Below are 21,875 nucleotides of genomic sequence, written 5' to 3' on the forward strand. Positions count from 1 at the left end.
TTGAACTGGGGGGCCCAGAACTGGACACAGTACTCCAGATGTGGCCTCAGCAGGGCAGAGTAGAAGTGCAGGAGAACCTCTCTCAACCTACTAACCACAGCCCTCCCAATCCATGCCAGAATGGCACTGGCCCTCCTGGTCAGCAGAGCACATTGCTGGCTCATGGGCAACCTCCCATCCACTAGGACCCCCAGAGCCTTTTCCCTTTTGCTGCCTTTCACTTAATCTTCCACCATCTATAATCTCCCTGTGGAGGATGTCCCTGCCTATTGCAGAGAGGTTGGAGCAGGTAACCTTTAAGCTCCTTTCCAACACAAACCAGTCTATGATTCTATAAAGGCGATTCCACAGCCTCTGTAGGCAGCTTGCTCCAGGACTCCAACACCCTCAGAGGAAAAGAACCTCTTCCCCATTTCCTATGGAACCTCTTGGGTTTCAGTTTGTGCCTGTTGCCTTGTCCCTTGTCCTGTCAGTGGGCACTATTGACAAGAGTCTGGCCCCGTCCTCTTGCCCCCTACAGATCCTTTAGCTCTTGCTGAGCATTGGGAAGTTCCCCTCTCAAGCTGCTCCCTTCCAAGTTTAACAGTACCAAGTCCCTCAGACTTTCCTTCTCACAGAGATGCTTCAGGCTCCTCAGCATCCTTGCAGTCTCTACTGCACTCTTTCCAGTAGTTCCTTCTCTCTCTTGAACTGAGGAACCCAGAGTTTGACCCAGTACTGCAGATGTAGCCTCCCCATGGCAAAACAGAGGAGAAGACTCTCCCTCTAGAATCATAGAATCAACCAGGTTGGAAGAGACCTCCAAGATCATCCAGTCCAACCTAGCACCCAGCCCTATCCAATCAACCAGACCATGGCACTAAGTGCCTCATCCAGTCTTTTCTTGAAGACCCCCAGGGACGGTGCCTCCACCACCTCCCTGGGCAGCCCATTCCAATGCCAATCACTCTCTCTGTGAAGAACTTCCTCCTAACATCCAGCCTAGACCTACCCTGGCACAACTTGAGACTGTGTCCCCTTGTTCTATTGCTGCTTGCCTGGGAGGAGAGGCCACCCCCCACCTGGCTACAATGCCCTTTCAGGTAGTTGTAGACAGTAATAAGATCACCCCTGAGCCTCCTCTTCTCCAGGCTAAACAGGCCCAGCTCCCTCAACCTCTCCCCATAGGATTTGTGCTCCAGGCCCCTCACCAGCTTTGTTGCCCTTCTCTGGACATGCTCCAGCACCTCAACATCCTTCTTGAATTGAGGGGCCCAGAACTGGACACAGTACTCAAGGTGTGGTCTGACCAGTGCTGAGTACAGGGACAGAATAACCTCCCTTGTCCTACTGGCCACACTGTTCCTGATGCTGGCCACACACTTCATTCATCCCTGGCTTTGCTCAGATCCTTCCTACTGCCTAGAGGCCCACTGCTGAAGCTAAGCATCTTCACTCTGGAGAAGATCTTTGCTTACTCATCAGTTGGCAGGAGCAGAGGTTCCACACTATTTCTGAACACCCAGCAATCCCCCCAACGAAACCTTGGCAAGCTCATTTGCATGCCAGTTATTTCTTTGTTTCTATTTCCAACCCAACTCTGCATTCCTGTTCTTTTTTTATTAGGTATCTTTCTAAATGCATTATCACCCTCATTATGCAAATGAGGAGCCTTAATTAAACCACTCCATTTAAGCAGCAGTAAAGGGTAGGGATTGATGCTGCTCCCTTTCAATGTCAGTACCAAAATCCTGCTGTCAGAGGGATCAGGATAGGGACTAAAAGTGAAGTTCAAGCAGAAACTTGACTTCAATTTTCATGCAGAGAAAACTTGAGTGCTGTGTCCATTTCTGGGCCACTCAATTCAAGAGAGATGCTGAGGTGCTGGAAGGTGTCCAGAGAAGAGCAGCAAGGCTGGAGAAGGGCCTGGAGCACAGCCCTGTGAGGAGAGGCTGAGGGAGCTGGGGGGGTGCAGCCTGCAGAAGAAGGGGACACAGTTTCAAGCCTTACCAGGGCAGGTTCAAGCTGGATGTTAGGAGGAAGTTGTTGGTAGAGAGTGATTGGCATTGTAATGGGCTGCCCAGGGAGGTGGTGGAGTCGTCGTCCCTGGAGGTGTTGAAGCAAAGCCTGGCTGAGGCACTTAGTGCCATGGTCTGGTTGATTGGCTAGGGCTGGGTGCTAGGTTGAACTGGATGAGCTTGGAGGTCTCTTCCAACCTGCTTGATTCTATGAGCTAGGGGATGAGAAGCTGCTCTGCATGCTGTCAGTGTAGGAGAACTTGGGTGCTGTTGGTAATCCCACAGGTACAAATCACTGCTGCCCTTCTGTTTCTCAACCATGAAATTCACAGCCACTAAAATAGCCAGAAAGTGGATCAATAGGATGAGAAAGCAGAGTCCTAATCCTACTGGAACATCAACAGAGAAAATGTAATTCCAGTGGCTTTTAAAGAAGAAACTTTTCATCCCCTCTGCTCATCACTCCACTGCTGCTCCTCAGTAGAATGGTAGGGGTTGGAAGAGGCCTCTGGAGATCAGGTAGGCCAAACCTGCTGCTAAAGCAGGATCACCTAGGGCAGGTCACACAGGAACAGACCTAGATGGGTCTTGCATGTTTGTAGAAGAGACACCACAAACTCTGTGCAGCCTGCTCCATGGCTCCATCACTCTTGCAGCAAAGAATTTTTGGCTCACGTTGAGGTGGAACTTCCTGTGCCCCAGTTTGGATCCATTGTGCTCCATCTTATCACAGGACACCATCGAAAAGAGGCTGCCTCCTTTTCTTAGCAGTCACCCTTCAGGTATTTATAAACTTGTCTCTCCTCAGTCTGCTCAAAATTCTGTCCCCAGCTTTCTTATCAGCACCCTTCAGCTCTGAGAGACTGCAAGAAGGTCTCCCTGGAATCTTCTCTTCTCCAGGCTGAACAGAATCACAGAACTAACCAGATTGGAAAAGACCTCTAAGCTCATCCAATCCAACCTAGCACCTAACACCTACTAATTCACTAACCCATGGCACTAAGTGCCTCATCCATCCTCCTCTTAATTCCAGGGACTGAGACTCCACCACCTCCCTGGGCAGCCCATTCCAATGCAAATCACTCTCTCTGACAACAACTTCCTCCTCACATCCAGCCTGAACCTCCCCTGGCACAGCTTGAGACTGTGTCCCCTTCTTCTGTTGCTGGGTGCCTGGCAGAAGAGACCAACCCCACCTGGCTACAGCCTCCCTTCAGGGAGTTGGAGACAGCAATGAGGTCTGCCCTGAGCCTCCTCTTCTGCAGGCTGCACACCCCCAGCTCCCTCAGCCTCTCCTCACAGGGCTGTGCTCCAGGCCCCTCCCCAGCCTTGCTGCCCTTCTCCAAACACCTTCCACCACCTCAACAACTTTCTTAAATGGAGGAGCCCAGAACTGGACACAGCACTCAAGGTGTAGCCTGAGCAGTGCTGAGTATAGGGGCAGAAGAACCTCCCTTGTCCTGCTGGCCACACTGCTCCTGAGCCAGCCCAGGATGCCATTGGCCTACATGGCCACCTGGGCACACTGCTGGCTCATGTTCAGCAACTCCAACTCTCTCAGCCTGGCATCTCAGCAGAAAGCTTCCAGCCCTCCTATCATCTGGACCCACTCCAACAGGTCCATGTTTCTGCTGTGCTGAAGACTGCAGAGTTGGCCTCTGCACCACAGGTGGGGTCTGAGCAGAGCAGAAAGGAAGAATCTGCTCTGTCCCCACTGCTGGGAGTGCAGCCCAGAGCAAGGTTGATGTATAAATATTCTGTTAATCCTCAATTGTTATATATATTTAGAATATAGAACCAGTCAGGGTTGGAAGGGACCACAAGGAGCAGCCAGTTCCAACCCCCCTGCCATGCCCAGGGACACCCTACCCTAGAGCAGCCTGACCACAGCCTCATCCATCCTGGCCTTAAACACCTCCAGCCATGGGGCCTCAACCACCTCCCTGGGCAACCCATTCCAGCCTCTCACCACTCTCATGCTCAACAACTTCCTCCTCACCTCCACTCTGAATCTCCCTACCTCCAGCTTTGCTCCATTCCCCCCAGTCCTGTCACTCCCTGACAGCCTCAAAAGTCCCTCCCCAGCTTTTTTGGAGGCTCCCTTCAGATGCTGGAAGGTCACAAGAAGGTCACCTGGGAGCCTCCTCTTCTGCAGCCTGCACAGCCTCAACTCTTTCAGTCTGTGCTCACAGCAGAGCTGCTGCAGCCCTCTGAGCATCCTCCTGGCCCTTCTCTGGACACACTCCAGCATCTCCACATCCCTCTTGTAATGGGAGCTCCAGAACTGGATGCAGTACTCCAGGTGGGGTCTCACCAGAGCAAATGGAGCAGTGCCTGCACATCAGGAGTTCCGTTGTCCTGGAACATGAAGCATTCTCCTTGATCTATCATGGGAGGTGGTGGAGTCACCATGCCTGGAGGTCTTCAAGAAAAGTCTGGATGAGGCACTTAGTGCCATGGTCTGGTTGACTGGATAGGGCTGGGTGCTAGGTTGGACTGGATGAGCTTGGAGGTCTTTTCCAACCTGGATGATTCTATTATTCTATGCCCAACAACAGCTTTTCTGGGTCATAATTAGGGTTTTTAGCATCTTCCCACCACACAAATAACCAAACACTGGTGTGCTGATGCAGAACTAGAGAGCAGAAAGGTAAAACAAGGTTCACCATAGATCATACAGCCTCAGATAAAATTAGAAGAGTCAGCAACATTATCCCAACATCCTGCTGCCTTTTAAACTCAGATTACATTAATATTGCATTTTTGTTCATATTATATTTATATCACTTCAAATTGCATTTGAAGTGTCCTTCATTTTTAGTATCTACACCACTTCTCCATGTCCATTAGGTTTTGGAAGGCAACAGAGGAAAGAAAAACTACCCCCCTGGTAGTATAATTGGGGGTGGGGGGGGAAAGACCTTCTGGCTTAACAGCAGATCAAAAGAATAATGTAAACTTAAGACTATTCCTAGCTCCTTAAGTTTTTAAGACTTATGGTTGAGCAGACATGGCATAATTACGAGCTGTCACCTCCCTCTCCACTGCAGGAATATTCATTACAGCTCCTTCTGAAATATGCCCCCAAGGATTTAGTGCCAGACGAGATGTTAAAGCGGCAGGGACTCAGCGTTTATTCTGTTTGTGGCACTTGAGGAGGATTTGTCTCCTGATCTTACACAGTACATGCTGCATGAAGGGATCCATCATTGTGATGGTCCCAGCAATGCATACACCAAGGAAGAAAAGCTCAGACTCATTGAGTTATAGCATTTCAGGGGCTGGACAGAAGGAATCGTGGACAGGTAAGGGTTGGAAGGCACCTCTGAGGATGGTCCAGTCCAAGGCCCATGCTAAAGCAGGGGTGCCCACAGCAGCTTGACCAGCATCACAATGTCCGCTTGGGATTGGAATCTCTCTGGAGGAGGAGACTCCACAGCCTCTCACAGAATCACAGACACATAGAATCATAGAATCAACCAGGTTGGAAGAGACCTCCAAGATCATCCAGTCCAACCTAGCACCCAGCCCTATCCAATCAACCAGACCATGGCACTAAGTGCCTCATCCAGGCTTTTCTTGAAGACCCCCAGGGACGGTGCCTCCACCACCTCCCTGGGCAGCCCATTCCAATGGGAAATCACTCTCTCTGTGAAGAACTTCTTCCTAATATCCAGCCTATACCTACCCTGGCACAACTTGAGACTGTGTCCCCTTGTTCTATTGCTGGTTGCCTGGGAGAAGAGGCCACGCCCTACCTGGCTACAATGTCCCTTCAGGTAGTTGTAGACAGTAATCAAGCAGGTTGGAAGAGACTGAGTGACCTTTAAAGGTCCCTTCTAACCTAGACCATTCTGAGATTCTGTGTCATAGAATCAACCAGGTTGGAAGAGACCTCCAAGCTCATCCAGTCCAACCTAGCACACAGCCCTATCCAATCAACCAGACCATGGCACTAAGTGCCGCAGCCAGTCCCTTCTTGAACACCTCCAGGGACAGTGACTCCACCACCTCCCTGGGCAGCCCATTCCAATGCCAATCACTCTCTCTGACAACAATTTCCTCCTAACATCCAGCCTAGACCTGCCCTGGCACAACTTGAGACTGTGTCCCCTTGTTCTGTTGCTGGTTGTCTGGGAGAAGAGGCCAACCCCCACGAAGGTTGGCAAAGCTCCTCAGCATCACCCAGGCCAACCTAAAACCATATGCTACAAGACTCACCTTAAACCACAGCCCTAAGCACCACACCCAAACCACCCTTAAGCATTGGATGACTCCATCTCCCTGGGCAACTCATTCCTGCCCCTGACCATTCTCTCCATGGAAAACTTTTCCCTAATGTCCAATCTAAACCTCCCCAGCCTGAGCTTGAGGCCATTCCCCCTTGTTCTATCTCCAATTACCCGTGAGAAGAACCCAGCAGCAGCACCAGTCTGGGCAGCCTGCTCCAGGGCTCCAGCACCCTCACACCAAACAAGTTTCTCCTCCTCCTCTTCAGATGGGAACTCCTAGGTTCCAGTTTGTGCCTATAGACCCTTGTTCTATCACAGGGCTCCATTAAAGAAGAGACTGGCCCCTTCTTGTCACCCACACTCCAGATATTTGTAAGCATCAACAAGATCTCCTTTCTGAGCTGTTCTTTTCCACACTAAACAGCCCCAGGTGTCTCAGCCTTAAACCATATGGAAGAACAGTAAGAGCAGAATGAAGAGCAGCCCAACAATGCTTCTACTGCAGAAAAGAAGGTTCCAGGGAGACCTTATGGCAGCCTTCCAATACCTGAATTGGGCTACAAGAAAGCTGGGGAAGGACTTTTTACAAAGGCTCGTGGTGGGATGAGGGGCAATAGCTTGAAGCTGGAAGAGGGGAAATTTAGACTAGACATGAGGAAGCAATCTTTTACAGTGAGAGTGGTGAGACACTGCAACAGGTTGGCCAGCAAGGCTACTATGTTCCAGCACCTCAACTTCTCTCTTGAATTGAGGAGCCCAGAACTGGACACAGCACTCAAGGTGTGGCCTGAGCAGTGCTGAGTCCAGGGGCAGAATAACCTCCCTTGTCCTGCTGGCCACACTCTTCCTGATTGAGTCCAGGATGCCATTGGCTCTCTTGGCCACCTGGGCACAGTGCTGCCTCATCTTCAGCTGCTATCTAGAATCATAGAATCAAGCAGGTTGGAAGATACCTCCAAGCTCAGGCAGTCCAACCTAGCACCCAGCCCTATCCAGTCAACTAGACCAAGGCACTAAGTGCCTCATCCAGTCTTTTCTACCAGCACCCTCAGGTCTCTTTCTGCCTGGCTGCTCTTCAGCCACTGTGTCCCCAGCCTATAGAGCTGCTTGGGGGTTGTTGTGGCTGAAGTGCAGTTGCCATAAGCTTTTACCTACCTGCTCTGAACTGGAGCACACCTCTTCCAGAAACAGCCACAAAATGTCACAGATTTGAATACTTACTTTTAATGTTAACTTAAGCCATTCCTTTTAAAACCATTTTCTTTTAACCCTTGCCCAGCAGGAGGATGAAGAAGCAGCAGTTATAAAGGACAGGAGGAAGAAAAAAAAACCCAACCAAACCCATAAAATAAATCTACCTGTTCCTAGAAACAGCTTTATAGTTCCCCCAGCTCAATAGATGCTCTGCTGATAAGCTTTGTAGTGTCAAAATTAGGTCAGGCAGTGACAGCAAGTGTTGGGAAGCAGCAGTGTGATTTAATTAGCTCCGTGCCACCTTCTCTTAGTGCTATCAATCAAGAGGCTTCCTGAGCTCCGGAAAGACAGTTTAAATCACAGGGATGAGGGCAGATATCAAGCAAGGTGGGAAAAGTCAGTCCAAGCAAGGAGGAAAAGAGGGGATTTGATCCTCTGCTTGCTACTCTGATGGGTAAGGTCAGCTGAGGGCCAGCTCAGAAGAGGGGAATACAGGGTGGATGCTAGCATGTGTGTAAAGTGAACACAGGGACTAAATATTTAGTGATGATGCACAGGAGCTCAGCATGGGGGGACTGGTAGGAGCCTCTGAAGATCATAGAATGGTTTAGACTGGAAGAGGCCTCAAAGCTCAGCCAGTTCCAATCCTCTGCCAGTTCCATAGGCAGTGACACTTCCCACTAGGACAGGTCACTCAAGGCCTTATCCAACCTGGCCTTGAACACCTCCCTGGGCAACCTGTGCCTGTGTCTCACCACCCTCACTGCAAACAACTTCTTCGAAACAGCCACTTTCAATCTCCCCTCTGCCACTTCAAACCCATTCCTCCTCATCCTGTCATGACAAGACCTTGTCAATAGTCCCTCCACAGCCCTCCTGTAGCCCACTTTAGATCCTGCAAGGCCACTCCAAGGTCTCCTGGAAGCCTTCTCTTCTCCAGGCTGCATTGCCCAAACTCTCTCAACCTGTACTCGTAGCTGAGCTGCTGAGGCCCTGCCAACATCTTGGTGGCCTCCTCTGGACTAGCTCAAACAGTTCAATGTCCTTCTTGTGCTAAGGACTCCAGAACTGCACACAGGACTCCAGATCATTCAGTCCAATCCTCCTGCTAAAGCAGGATCACCCACAGCAGCTTGCTCAGAGTCACAACATCCAGCTGGGATTGGAATGTCTCCAGAGGGGACTCCACAGCCTCTGGGCAGCCTGCTCCAGGGCTCCAGCACCCTTACAACAAACAAGTTTCTCCTCAGCTCCAGATGAAAGCCCCTGGGTTGCAGTTTGTGCCTGTTTGCCCTTGTCCTGCCACCGGCCTCTACTGAGTAGAGTCTGGCCCCATCCCCTTTGACCTCCATTCTGTAGGTATTGATCATCATTGAGAAGCAGCCCCAAGTCCTTCTGAACTACCAACCACTGCCAGCTATCACTTCACTGGTGGACTGAATATCTCTTTACCAACTTCTAGTTAGAAAAGGACTTCACAAATCCCTTATCACCTGCAGCAAAATCCTCTTAAACCCCACACTGATGAGATCTGCTGCCATTGGGCAGCATCTTCATCATGGCAATACCACTGAGATTCCTGATCACTTCATTTGCAATTAGTGGAATTAAGAGCTGAAAGGAGTGTGGGAAAACTCAATTCTAGGAAATACAACCACATCTGCAATTACTTTAAACCTTCTCTTTCTGAAACAAGAGGAAAAAAGAGATTGTTCCCTACTTATTTTGCTGCATGAAAACCACTGGGGGCTTCACTTGTTAATTGGTTTGATCTGGAAAGGCTCCTGGTGCAGAGCAGGAAAGTGACAATGCAGATACCAGGGGCAAAAGAGCTCCATGGGCAGCCATGGGCTGAGGATATGATGATCACTCTAATAGAATGGTTTAGGTTGGAAGGGACCTCAAAGCTCAGCCAGTTCCAACCTCCCTGTACCACAGGGACACCTCCCACTAGAACAGGTCGCTCAAGGCCTCATCCAACCTGCCCTTGAACACCTCCAGGGAGGTTATGGAGCACAGAAGCAAAGAATGGGATCATTGATCATCTTCTGTGCTGCACAACCTCCCTGGGCAACCTGTGCCAGTGTCTCACCACCCTCACTGCAAACAACTTCTTCCTAACAGCCACTTTCAATCTCCCCTCTGCCACTTTAAACACTTTTCCTGTCATCACAACACCTTGTCAATAGTCAACCCATTCCTCCTCATCCTGTCATGACAAGACCTTGTCAACAGTCCCTCCCCAGACCTACTGTAGCCCCCTTCAGATCCTGCAAGGCCACTGCACGGTCTCCTGGAAGCCTTCTCTTCTCCAGGCTGCAGAGCCCCAACTCTCTCAGCCTGTCCTCATAGCAGAGCTGCTCTTCTCAAGGCCTTCTGCGGATAGTCCTGGAATATCAGAGTTACCATCAGCCATCAATGTTTTCCTAATGCATCTGCATTTCTCATACTACTTTGGCTCTTCTACCTAAGCTGAGCACCCAGAAAGTCCTCATTGCAACACCATCACTGCTTCTGGTACTGCAGGAGCAAAGAGCTGCCAATGAAACCTGCTGGGTCATTCCTAGAATGGTTTGGGTTGGAAGGGACCTTGAAGGTCATCTAGTTTCAAGTCCCCTGCCACAAGCAGGGACATCTCCCACTAGATCAGGTTGCTCAAGGCCTCCTCCCATCTGGCCTTGAACACCTCCAGAGATAGGTCATCCACAACCCTGCTGGGCAACCTGTTCCAGTGTCTCACTACCCTCACTGCAAAGAATTTCTTCCTAACATCCAGTCTAAAACTCTCCCCCTCGAATGTGGATCTACTCCCTCTCATCCTATCACTACAAGCTCTTGTGAAGTCCTTTTGAAGAACTTCAGTGGATTGTCACAGTGTGCTAGTTTGAAGCAAGCTAGAATGTTTTGGTAACAGAACTAGATAACAGGCAGTGAAATCAAAACAATTGATGTCAACTTCTCTCACAGTCACGCTGAGAACTTTGGGAAGAAGAAAGACTTTTTCTCCATTTTGTTTCTCACTCTTGCTTTTGCCTTAGACCTGGTCACATCTCATTAACCCTGCTCCTACTAACCTTGCTCCCTAACCTCTTGGCTGCACCTCTTTTCTTCCTGAGAACTGGGGTAAGGTTGAGAGGGCCGGGGGGAGGTGTTGGGGTGGTTTGAGAGCCCCTCCTGGGGACTTAGGTTTCTGGGAGGGGAGTTGTGCTTTTGTATTGTTTATCCTTTGTATATTTCTGTATATAATTGTATATAACTGTATATATTGTAAATAGCTGCTTGTAAATTCTGCTAGCTGTAAATAAATTGCTTCATCTATATTCCCAGGGTCCGTCTGAGTTAGCTGGGGCAAATACAAAAGTGTGGGGGGGCGGGGTAACCCCTAAACCATCACATTTTTAATTGGCGCCCAACGTGGGGCTAGATATTTTGGAGTGAGTGGAAATTAGCTCTGGGAATTAAGATGAAGCTCATCAAGCAGCTATTGTATTTGGTTGGTGCATTGCTCTGGTCTGGTTTTGTTTTCTTGGTATTTAGTTGGTTAAAAGGTCAAATTGTTGCTTATTTCATTGATCTGGCTTATAATAAGGCTAAAGCTAAGGTTTCAGATATGTTCTGGAGCTGGGGTGATTTTATTCTTGGTTATGCTGGTTTTAATATCTCTGAGAATATTACCAAGGATATTACAGGAGCTCTGGTCAATAATGTGACAATCAATGGAAATTCTGCTTTAAATATGGCTCTAATGAGAGTTATTCAGCCTAAGACAGGAATTCCAACTGTTTGTATAGGTACATGCTCGTGTAAAACTGTTTTTCTTCTCACAATTTTTAATATTTGCCTCATGATTTTAATATTCATATTAATTTTGGCATTATTGGTGAAAAATTCAAAACCAGTTTCTGTAAGAGCTAGGAAAAATTCTGTGTCTCAGAAGCAGTCTCTTTCACAGCAAAACAAGGGAACACAGTTATCGGCTTCCCCCATGCCAGCCTCTCCACCCTCCTCTATAGGTTCTGGGAACACAGCCAGCGTTCCCGCCACTAACATAAACAAAGATAACAAAAACAAAAACAATAACGGGCAGAGCTCAGCAGGAGCCCTAGGAGGACAGACAGGTACCCAAAATCAGAATGGTCCTAGCAACAATCAAAACATGGCAGGATTGGCAGGCATCCCAGGAGGACAGGCAAATAATCCCACTAATGCTAATGCTAATGCTGGTAACGCTAGCCCAGTCAGTCCAAATCCTAATGACACCAGCTCAGCCAATTCAAACCCCCAGCCAGCAGACCAGAACCAAAATCCTCCTGTTAAAAGCAAGGCAGATTTGAACTCACAAGCTCCAAGTCAGACCTCCAATAATTCAAATGCTCCAGGTCAGACCCCTAAAGATTCAAATCCTCCAGCAGACACATCCAAGTCTGTTGCTGCTCAGGCCCTTCTGGCACCTGCTAAGGCAAAAGCTAAGACAAAGAGTGGTTCACAGGAGGATGTAAGACAGGGGACCTCTAGTGATCAGCAAGGAGAAGAGGAAGAGGAGGCAGTTAGTCTGCGAGACCTTGTAGATGTGCTGAGACAACAATACTCAAGTGAGAGGAGTGCTGTGAGGTTAGCTGCCAGGAGAGAGGATGGTTCCCATGAGTTTAGGAGTGCTATGAGGAAGATTGTGTTAGGCCCGGCACCACCAGAACAACAGGAAGAGGAGGATGAAGATGACATCCAAGGCTCAAAGGATCCACTCAGAGAGGTCAGGGAAGTTAGAAAGGAATACACAAGGGAATCAGGTGAGCCAATCCTAAGCTGGCTAGTGAGATGCCGTGGCATTGGTGCTAATGCTCTGCAGGTAGGAGACAAGTCTGCCAAGCAGCTGGGACCACTCACTAAGGAGAGTGGAGTGGACAAACACCTGGCAAGTCCTCTTGGTAGGGTTAGCTTGTGGACACGCCTTCTGTTGGCTGTGGCTATGAGATATCCTTCCCGAGATGATTTGCCATGGGCTGCCAAGAAGTGGAACACTGTTGAGCAGGGAATTAAGCTTCTGAAGGAGTTTGCTGTGAAGGAAGTGCTTTATGGAGATCATGGCACTCATGAGCCTGACGATATTCCTTTGGGAACAGGTCTCATGAAGAAGCTTATTAAGCTTGCTCCTTCATCCTATGCTAACATCTTGGCCAGTAAGTTTCTAGCAAGGAGTGACAATGGAAGATCTTTCACTGTTGGTGAATTCACTGACCAGCTCAGGCAGATTGAGGATAGCTTGTCACATTCTGGTATAATCTGTGCCATAAAGACTATGACTACAGAGCTTAAAGATGGTATTAGAGATGGCATTAAGGAGAGCATGAAAGAACTGAAGGAGGATCTCAAAAATCTGGTAAAGGATACCATTCCTGCATCATCTGAATGGGTGCATGTTTCTGCAGTCAGGAACAGACGCCCACCTCCTGCAAGGCAATTCCAGCCCAGGAGGAGACAAATTCCACCCAGACAGCAGCAATCACGTGCGTCACTGTGGATACTTCTGCGTGACACATATGGTGAGAACATGAACAAATGGGATGGTAAACCTACTTCAGCTCTTTCAAAGAGGGTCAAGGATCTGCAGAATGGCAGAAACAGAGGCAGCAATGCCAGGAAAGTCGCTGCCACTTCTTCAGCTCCCGAGAGCAATTGCAATTGTTCCAACAGTTGCAGTTCCTCTCGCAACAACACCAATCACTGTGTACACCCCACATGCCATGTTCAGCATTAGGGGTGCCCTGCCTCCAGCCAGGAGGAGGAAAGGGATAGTGGAGAGAACCGAATCTATTGGAATGTATTCATTAGGTGGCCTGGCAGTTCAAGAGTTCGGAAATACAGGGCTTTAGTTGACACAGGTGCTCAGTGTACTTTATTGCCATCTAATTGCAAAGGGACAGAGTCCATTTCTATCTTTGGAATCACTGGTGGATCTCAAGAGTTAACTAAGGTACAGGCTGAGATCAGTTTAACTGGTAAAGAGTGGAAGACACATACTATTGTAACTGGTCCTGATGCGCCTTGCATTCTGGGAATTGACTTTTTGAGACAAGGTTGTTTCAAAGATCCTAAAGGTCACAAATGGGCTTTTGGAATAGCATCTGTAGAGATTGAGGATGATAAATTGAAATTGTCCATTAGACCTGAACTTTCTGATGAATCTGCAGTTGTGGGACATCATGACATAGAGGACCTGGAAGTGCCAATTGCAACTCAAACTGTTCATCATAGGCAGTACAGAACTAACCGTGACTCTTTGTTGCCCATTCATCAGCTGATTCGTCAATTGGAGAGTCAGGCTGTCATCGAGAAAGCTCATTCACCTTTCAACAGTCCCATCTGGCCTGTGCGCAAACCTACGGGCGACTGGAGACTGACAGTTGACTTTCGTGCCCTCAACGAGGTGACACCACCCATGAGTGCAGCTGTGCCGGACATGCTGGAACTCCAGTACGAGCTGGAATCAAAGGAGGCTAAATGGTATGCAACCATAGACATTGCTAATGCTTTCTTCTCTATTCCCATAGCAAAGGAGTGCAGGCCTCAGTTTGCATTCACCTGGAGAGGAATCCAGTACCAGTTCAACCGTTTGCCTCAGGGGTGGAAACACAGCTCAACCATCTGTCACTCAGTCATCCACAATGCACTGGAGAAAGGCAAAGCTCCAGAGCACATCCAGTACATCGACGACATCATTGTGTGGGGCCAAACTGCTGAGGAAGTCTTTGAGAAAGGTAACAAAATCATTGACATTCTGTTGCAAGCAGGTTTTGCCATTAAGAGAGACAAGGTCAAAGGACCTGCCAGAGAAATTCAGTTTCTGGGAGTGCGGTGGCAGGATGGTCGCCGTTACATTCCTCAGGATGTGATCAACAAAGTCTCTACCATGGCAGTTCCCACCAGTAAGAAGGACACACTTTCTTTTCTTGGTGTGGTGGGATTTTGGAGACTACACATTCCTGGTTTCAGTCAGATTGTCAAACCTCTGCATGATGTGACTCGTAAGAGAAACAATTTCGAGTGGGGACCTGAACAACAAGCAGCCTTTGATCAGATCAAGCGAGAAGTAGTCCATGCAGTGGGCTTGGGTCCTGTGAGATCTGGTCCGGACATTAAAAACATTCTGTACACGGCTGCCAGTGACAATGGTCCAACTTGGAGTCTTTGGCAGAGAGCTCCAAATGAGACACGTGGTCGTCCACTTGGTTTCTGGGGACGTTGTTACAGAGGTTCAGAGACAAATTACACTGCAACTGAGAAAGAGATACTAGCAGCCTATGAGGGAGTGAAAGCAGCTTCTGAAGTGATTGGAACTGAGTCACAATTGCTTTTAGCTCCTAGACTGCCAGTTCTTAACTGGATGTTCAAGGGCAAAGGTTCATCACCACATCATGCCACAGATGCAACCTGGTCTAAATGGATGGCTTTGATAACCCAACGAGCACGAATGGGTAATCTTGACCGATCTGGTCTGGTGGAGGTGATCACCAACTGGCCGGAAGGCACAGACTGTTCCAAACCTCCGGAGGAGAAAATAAGTCGTGCTGAGGAAGCTCCTCCCTATGGTGATCTCTCTGATCAGGAAAAGAACTATGCTTTGTTCACAGACGGTTCCTGTCGTCTTGTTGGGAACAAGCGAATATGGAAGTCAGCGGTTTGGAGTCCAACCAGGAGAGTTACCGAAACGAAAGATGGCGAAGGAGAATCCAGTCAGTTCGCTGAGGTAAAAGCTGTTCAACTTGCTCTTGATGTGGCTGAACGTGAGAATTGGCCTATCCTTTACCTCTACACCGACTCGTGGATGGTAGCCAATGCTCTATGGGCTTGGCTAAAGGACTGGAAGAAGAATGGTTGGCAGAGGAAAGGAAAGCCTATTTGGTGTGCTGATCTATGGCAGGACATTGATGCACGGCTGGAGAGAACTCCAGTGAAGGTGCGGCACGTAGACGCACACATGCCCAAGAGCAGAGCCACTGAGGAACATCAACATAACCAGAAGGCAGACCAAGCTGCTAAGATTGCTCAAGTTGATACCAACTCTGAACTTGACATTGACCTTGATTGGAAACACCGAGGTGAGCTGTTCTTAGCTCGGTGGGCCCATGACTCATCTGGACATCAAGGCAGAGATGGAACATACCGATGGGCTCGTGATAGGTCAATTGACTTGTCCATGGACGCTATCACCCAAGTCATCTATGACTGTGACATTTGTGCTGCTATTAAGCAGGCTAAGCGAATCAAGCCCTTATGGTATGGTGATAGATGGTCAAAGTACAAGTATGGTGAAGCCTGGCAGATTGACTACATCACTTTACCTCGATCTCGTTCTGGCAAGCAGTATGTGCTAACGATGGTAGAAGCCAGCACTGGATGGTTGGAAACCTATCCAGTTCCACATGCTACTGCACGTAACACCATTGTTGGTTTGGAGAGACAGATCTTGTGGAGACATGGAACTCCAGAGAGAATCGAGTCAGACAATGGTACTCATTTCAAGAACAATCTAGTGAAAAACTGGGCCAAAGAGCATGGTATTGAATGGATCTATCACATACCCTACTATGCACCAGCTTCAGGGAAGATTGAACGCTACAACGGTTTGCTGAAAACTACCCTAAAAGCCATGGGGGGTGGAACTCTGAAAAACTGGGATAAACATTTAGCACAAGCTACCTGGTTGGTAAATAGTAGAGGTTCAGTAAACAGAGCAGGACCTGCACAATCAGATTTAGTCCAAACAGTAGACGGTGATAAAGTTCCTGTTGTACGTGAAAAGAATCTGTTAGGGAAAACTGTTTGGGTATTTTCTCCTTCGGGCGAAGGGAAACCTGTCCGAGGGGTGGTTTCTGCTGAAGGTCCTGGTCATACATACTGGGTAATGCAGGAGAATGGTGAAATCCAGTGTATTCCACAAAGAAATCTAACCTTAGCTGAGAGAGTTTAAATTCAAGCTCTTAGGAGTTTTCTGTTCTAGGTAACATCGGCGCCCAACACTGAGAGAATCTACGATAGAATCTACAGTACATGAGCACGAACCCAACATCACCTGGGAGTCCCTGTTCTGAGCTTTTGAATCACCTACATCTGATTGAAGTGTGAACTGAACTTGTATATATTGTTTTAGTGTAAATATTGGTTTGAATTAGATTGGATAATTCTCAGCGATACTCTGAGCGAAGTAGACAGGGGTGGATTGTGCTAGTTTGAAGCAAGCTAGAATGTTTTGGTAACAGAACTAGATAACAGGCAGTGAAATCAAAACAATTGATGTCAACTTCTCTCACAGTCACGCTGAGAACTTTGGGAAGAAGAAAGACTTTTTCTCCATTTTGTTTCTCACTCTTGCTTTTGCCTTAGACCTGGTCACATCTCATTAACCCTGCTCCTACTAACCTTGCTCCCTAACCTCTTGGCTGCACCTCTTTTCTTCCTGAGAACTGGGGTAAGGTTGAGAGGGCCGGGGGGAGGTGTTGGGGTGGTTTGAGAGCCCCTCCTGGGGACTTAGGTTTCTGGGAGGGGAGTTGTGCTTTTGTATTGTTTATCCTTTGTATATTTCTGTATATAATTGTATATAACTGTATATATTGTAAATAGCTGCTTGTAAATTCTGCTAGCTGTAAATAAATTGCTTCATCTATATTCCCAGGGTCCGTCTGAGTTAGCTGGGGCAAATACAAAAGTGTGGGGGGGCGGGGTAACCCCTAAACCATCACACACAGTATCACAGTATCACCTAGGCTGGAAGAGACCTCATAGATCATCAAGTCCAACCCTTTACCACAGAGCTCAAGGCCAGACCACGGCACCAAGTGCCATGTTCAATCCTGCCTTGAACAGCTCCAGGGACGGCGACTCCATCACCTCCCTGGGCAGCCCATTCCAGTGTCCAATGACTCTCTCAGTGAAGAACTTTCTCCTCCTAAATTTCCCCTGGCGTAGCTTGAGGCTGTGTCCTCTCATTCTGGTGCTGGCCACCTGAGAGAAGAGAGCAACCTCCCCCTGGCCACAACCACCCCTCAGGTAGTTGTAGACTACCAGTTGTAGTCCTGCAGTGTCAGAACTATCACTCATTAACCTTTTGCTGATCCATCCATGTTTCTCATATTGTTCTTCAGCCAGAACTGAAGCAGCAGAAAGTCCTCCCTGTACCACCCTCTCTGCTTCTGGCTCTGCAGGACCGAGGGCTACCAGCGAAACTTTCTGGGTCAAGATCGTGAGTCCCTGCCAAAGATGAGAATTAAGAATCATTTCCTCTATGCTCATGCAAGAATTTATCTGCTGACCTACCTCTTGCTCTTTCTTTCACACATCAAAATGTCAGCTAATCTAATTCAAAGAAGATGGACTGCTCTTCTCCATGCTGTAAGACCACACCAGCTCGGGTTAAGATTTACAGGTATCAGCTACCAGATTGTTCGCTGCAAAGAAATGCGAGGTCAAGGTGGGTAGTTCTGCTTCACCCAGTGCTGCACATGAGGCATGAGCCCTTCTCTGGACCTTGCAAATGGTCCTAGCATTAGCCAGCAAAGAGCTAATTAGCTTCTTTTAATTTGCTGGTCACTTTGAGAATCACAAAAGCGTTTGGGTTGAAAGGGACTTTTTAAGATCATCCAGTCCACTTTCTCTGCAGTCAGCAAGGACATCTGCAACTAGAGTGGGTTCTTCAGAGCCCCAAACAACCTGACCTGAAATGTGGCCAGGGATGGGGCATCTACCCCCTCTCTGGGCAACCTGAGACAAGTGGGGTCTCAACAGAGCAGAAGGGCAGAATCCCCTTCCTCCATCTACTGCTCATGCTGCTGAGGATCATCCTAAGCACATGGCTGGCTCTGGGCTATGAGCACACAGTACTGGCTCATCTCCAGCTTTTCACCCATAGAATCACAGAATCAACCAGGTTGGAAGAGACCTCCAAGCTCATCCAGCCCAACTTAGCACCCAGCCCTGGCCAATCAACCAGACCATGGCACTAAGTGCCTCATCCAGGCTTGGCTTCAACACCTCCAGGGACAGTGACTCCACCACCTCCCTGGGCAGCCCATTCCAATGCCAATCACTCTTTTGGCAAGAACTTCCTCCTAACATCCAGCCTACACCTACCCTGACACAACTTGAGACTGTGTCCCCTTGTTCTATTGCTGGCTAGCTTGAGCCTAGCTGGGATATTGTGGTGAGAAGAATTCAATGATAGGTTGATAGAAGAAAACAACACTGATGGCTGCTGCACTCATAGGCTTGCTGAGATGTAGAAGAACAAGAACACACACATAGCAAACAGAGTCCCGCTCTAGGGCTGCATGAACTTCTCTCTCTAACCTAACTTGCTGCCTGACTAATCCATCTGCTTCCTAGCCCCCCTGGCTGACTCTCCAAACTCACCTGGAACTTAAGTCAAAGTCTGGGGTAAAGTAGAGGGGTGGGGAGAAGGTGGAAGAGTGGTTGGGAGCCCCTCCTGAGGACTGAGGTTTCTGGAAGGGCTGTTGTGTTTCTGTAGTACCTTTTACCTTGTCTATTTCTGTCTCCAGCTGTAGCTATTGTAAATACCTGCTTGTGTGTTGTGCTAAGCTGCGAATATAAAGCTTCAGTCAATTTCCAGATGGGGACTTCACCACCTCCCATTCCAATGCCAATCACCCTTGCTGTGAAGAATTTCCTCGTAACATCCAGCCTGAACCTGCCCCTGGCACAACCTGAGACTGTATCCTCTTGTTCTATCCCTGCTTGCCTGGCAGAAGAGCCCAACCTCACCTGGCTACAGCCTCCCTTCAGGGAGTTGTAGACAGCAATGAGGTCTGCCCTGAGCCTCCTCTTCTGCAGGCTGCACACCCCCAGCTCCCTCAGCCTCTCCTCACAGGGCTGTGCTCCAGGCCCCTCCCCAGCCTTGCTGCCCTTCTCTGGACACCTTCCAGCATCTCTTAACCCCACATGGCTTGCAGAAGGAAGAAAGAAGGTCAGGTTTGCCTCAAGGAACTGCCACAGCAGATTTCAAACAGAGAGCTTCTCTTCCTCCACTGCAAGCCAGGTGTGATGTTTAATTCTCCAAAACAGAAACAAAAAAACAAACCAAACAAACAAATTAGATGAAGAAGAACCAGAATCAAGGAGAGTGTCTGAATGCAGGACAAAGCTCTGCAGGTGCTACACAACCCACATAACCACCAGCAATGTGAGACCAGGCTGCATCCAGTTCTGAAGCCATAACAAAAAGGATGTGGAGATGCTGGAGCATGTCCACAGAAGGGCCAGGAGGATGCTCAGAGGGCTGCAGCAGCTCTGCTGTGAGCACAGACTGAAAGAGTTGGGGCTGTGCAGGCTGCAGAAGAGGAGGCTCCCAGGTGACCTTCTTGTGACCTTCCAGGATCTGAAGGGAGCCTCAAAAAAAACTGGGTAGGGACATTTTAGGCTGTCAGGGAGTGACAGGACTGGGGGGAATGGAGCAAAGCTGGAGGTAGGGAGAGTCAGAGTGTCTGTGAGGAGGAATTTGTTGAGCATGAGAGTGGTGAGAGGCTGGAATGGGTTGCCCAGCAGGTGGTTGAGGCCCCATGGTTGGAGGTGTTTAAGGTCAGGCTGGCTGAGGCTGTGTGCAGCCTGCTCTAGGGTAGGGTGTCCCTGGGCATGGCAGGGGGGTTGGAACTGGCTGCTCCTTGTGGTCTCTTCCAATCCTGACTGATGCTGTGATTCTGTGGTTCTCCTCAAATGAGCTTTCTCTCATTTGCCTCAGCAAGGGAAAGATGAAAGAGGCGCTAAGTGGTGAACAGGATTCTGCAAGGGGTTTTGGTTTTAGCTTGCTGAGTGGAGAACTGAAACAACTTGTAAAAAGCCAGTTTAATATTAAAAAGGAGCTTTAAAATCCATACAACCTACCACGAATGCAAATGAACAAAGCCTCAGCGTGCTGTAGTGTTCAGCAAGAACAAAACAGCTCTTTCCGACAACAGTTTGCAATTGCTTGGGAGATAGCACACATCTGTCCCAGTGAGTAGGACACCAGCAACGAAACAAATCTCTTCATGGGAGGGAAAAAAACCCCACAACCCCATCATTCCTTGAATTCAAATTGTGCTTCCCCTGCTTCAGCGTCTCACACCTCCTCCTCACACCTTCGTTTCGAAGCGCTGCCTCCAAGTGCTGGCAGGCTGGAGGAGAGCAAGAACAGCATGGCCAGCAAGTCCAGGGGGGTTATAGTCCTCCTCTGCCCTACTAAGGCTACATCTGCAGTAATAGAACAAGAGGACACAGCCTCAAGTTGTGCCAGAGGAGGTCTAGGCTGGATGTTAGGAGGAAGTTGTTGGCAGAGAGAGTGATTGGCATTGGAATGGGCTGCCCAGGGAGGTGGTGGAGTCACCATCCCTGGAGGTGTTCAGGCAAAGACTGGTTGAGGCACTTAGTGCCATGATCTAGTTAATTGGCCAGGGCTGGGTGCTAGGTTGGACTGGATGATCTTGGAGGTCTCTTCCAACCTGGTCGATTCTATGATTCTACTGGGTCTAGTTCTGGGCTCCCCAGTTCAATAGAGGTATAAGGAATTATGGATATGAACCACAGCAACTCAACACAAAGGGGCAACTTCTTGACTGGAAGGGTCCCAGAGCACTGGCACAGGCTGCCCAGAGAGGTTGTGGAGTCTTCTTGTGTGGAGCCTTTCAAGGCCTGTCTGGATGTGTTCCTGTGTGCCCTGAGCTAGGTTGTTGTGCTAGTTTGAAGCTGGCTAGACTGTTTTGATGAGAAGGATTAGCTCACAGGCTGTGGAAGGGAAACAATAGTGATGTCTACTTCACTCACAGGCTTGCTGAGAGATACAAGAAGAAAAATCAAAACCATAGATAAGGCATTCACTTTTACTTCTGCTCGGGCACTGGCTGAGCTGCATCTCTCTCTAGCCTCCTTCACTAATCCACTTTGCTTCCTAACCCCCTGGCAAACCTCCATTCTTCCTTGGGACTGGGGTGAAGTTGAGAGGGGCAAAGGGAAGGCTAAGAGGTGGCTGAAAGCCCCTCCTGGGGACTCAGGCTTCTGGGAGGGCTGTTGTGCTTCTGTATTACCTTTTGCCTTGTCTATAACTATATACTGTAAATATCTGCTTGTACATTGTGCTAGCTGTAAATATAAGCTTCCATTTCTAGAGCTGGCTGAGTCTACTCTGGGTGATTTCCAAAGTGTGGGGAGGTGGGGAACACCCAAACCCTCACAATTGTATGGTCTTGCTCTGGCAGGGGGGTTGGACTCTATCTCTCTGGGTCCCTTCCAACCCCTGACATCTGTGAGCCTGTGAACTACTATGCAGAGTCCAGTGAATGCTCCAAAGATGCTGAGGATCCTCTAGAATCTCTGCTAGGAGGAAAGGCTGAGAGATCTGGGGCTGTTGAGCCTGGAGAACAGCATCCAGACAGGGCATCTTCTCAATGCTCAGCAAGAGCTAAAGGACTTG

The 21,875-nt window shown here is 48.8% G+C and overlaps 1 protein-coding gene across 2 annotated transcripts in view; it reads right to left on the reverse strand.

Annotated features, from left to right (window-relative positions):
- MDGA2 (MAM domain containing glycosylphosphatidylinositol anchor 2) overlaps window positions 1-21,875 on the reverse strand; it is a 453,583-nt gene that overhangs the window by 285,491 nt on the left and 146,217 nt on the right. The gene's annotated exons all lie outside the window — the stretch shown is intronic.

Source organism: Pogoniulus pusillus, chromosome 1 (genome assembly GCF_015220805.1).
Source record: "Pogoniulus pusillus isolate bPogPus1 chromosome 1, bPogPus1.pri, whole genome shotgun sequence".
Taxonomy (NCBI): domain Eukaryota; kingdom Metazoa; phylum Chordata; class Aves; order Piciformes; family Lybiidae; genus Pogoniulus; species Pogoniulus pusillus.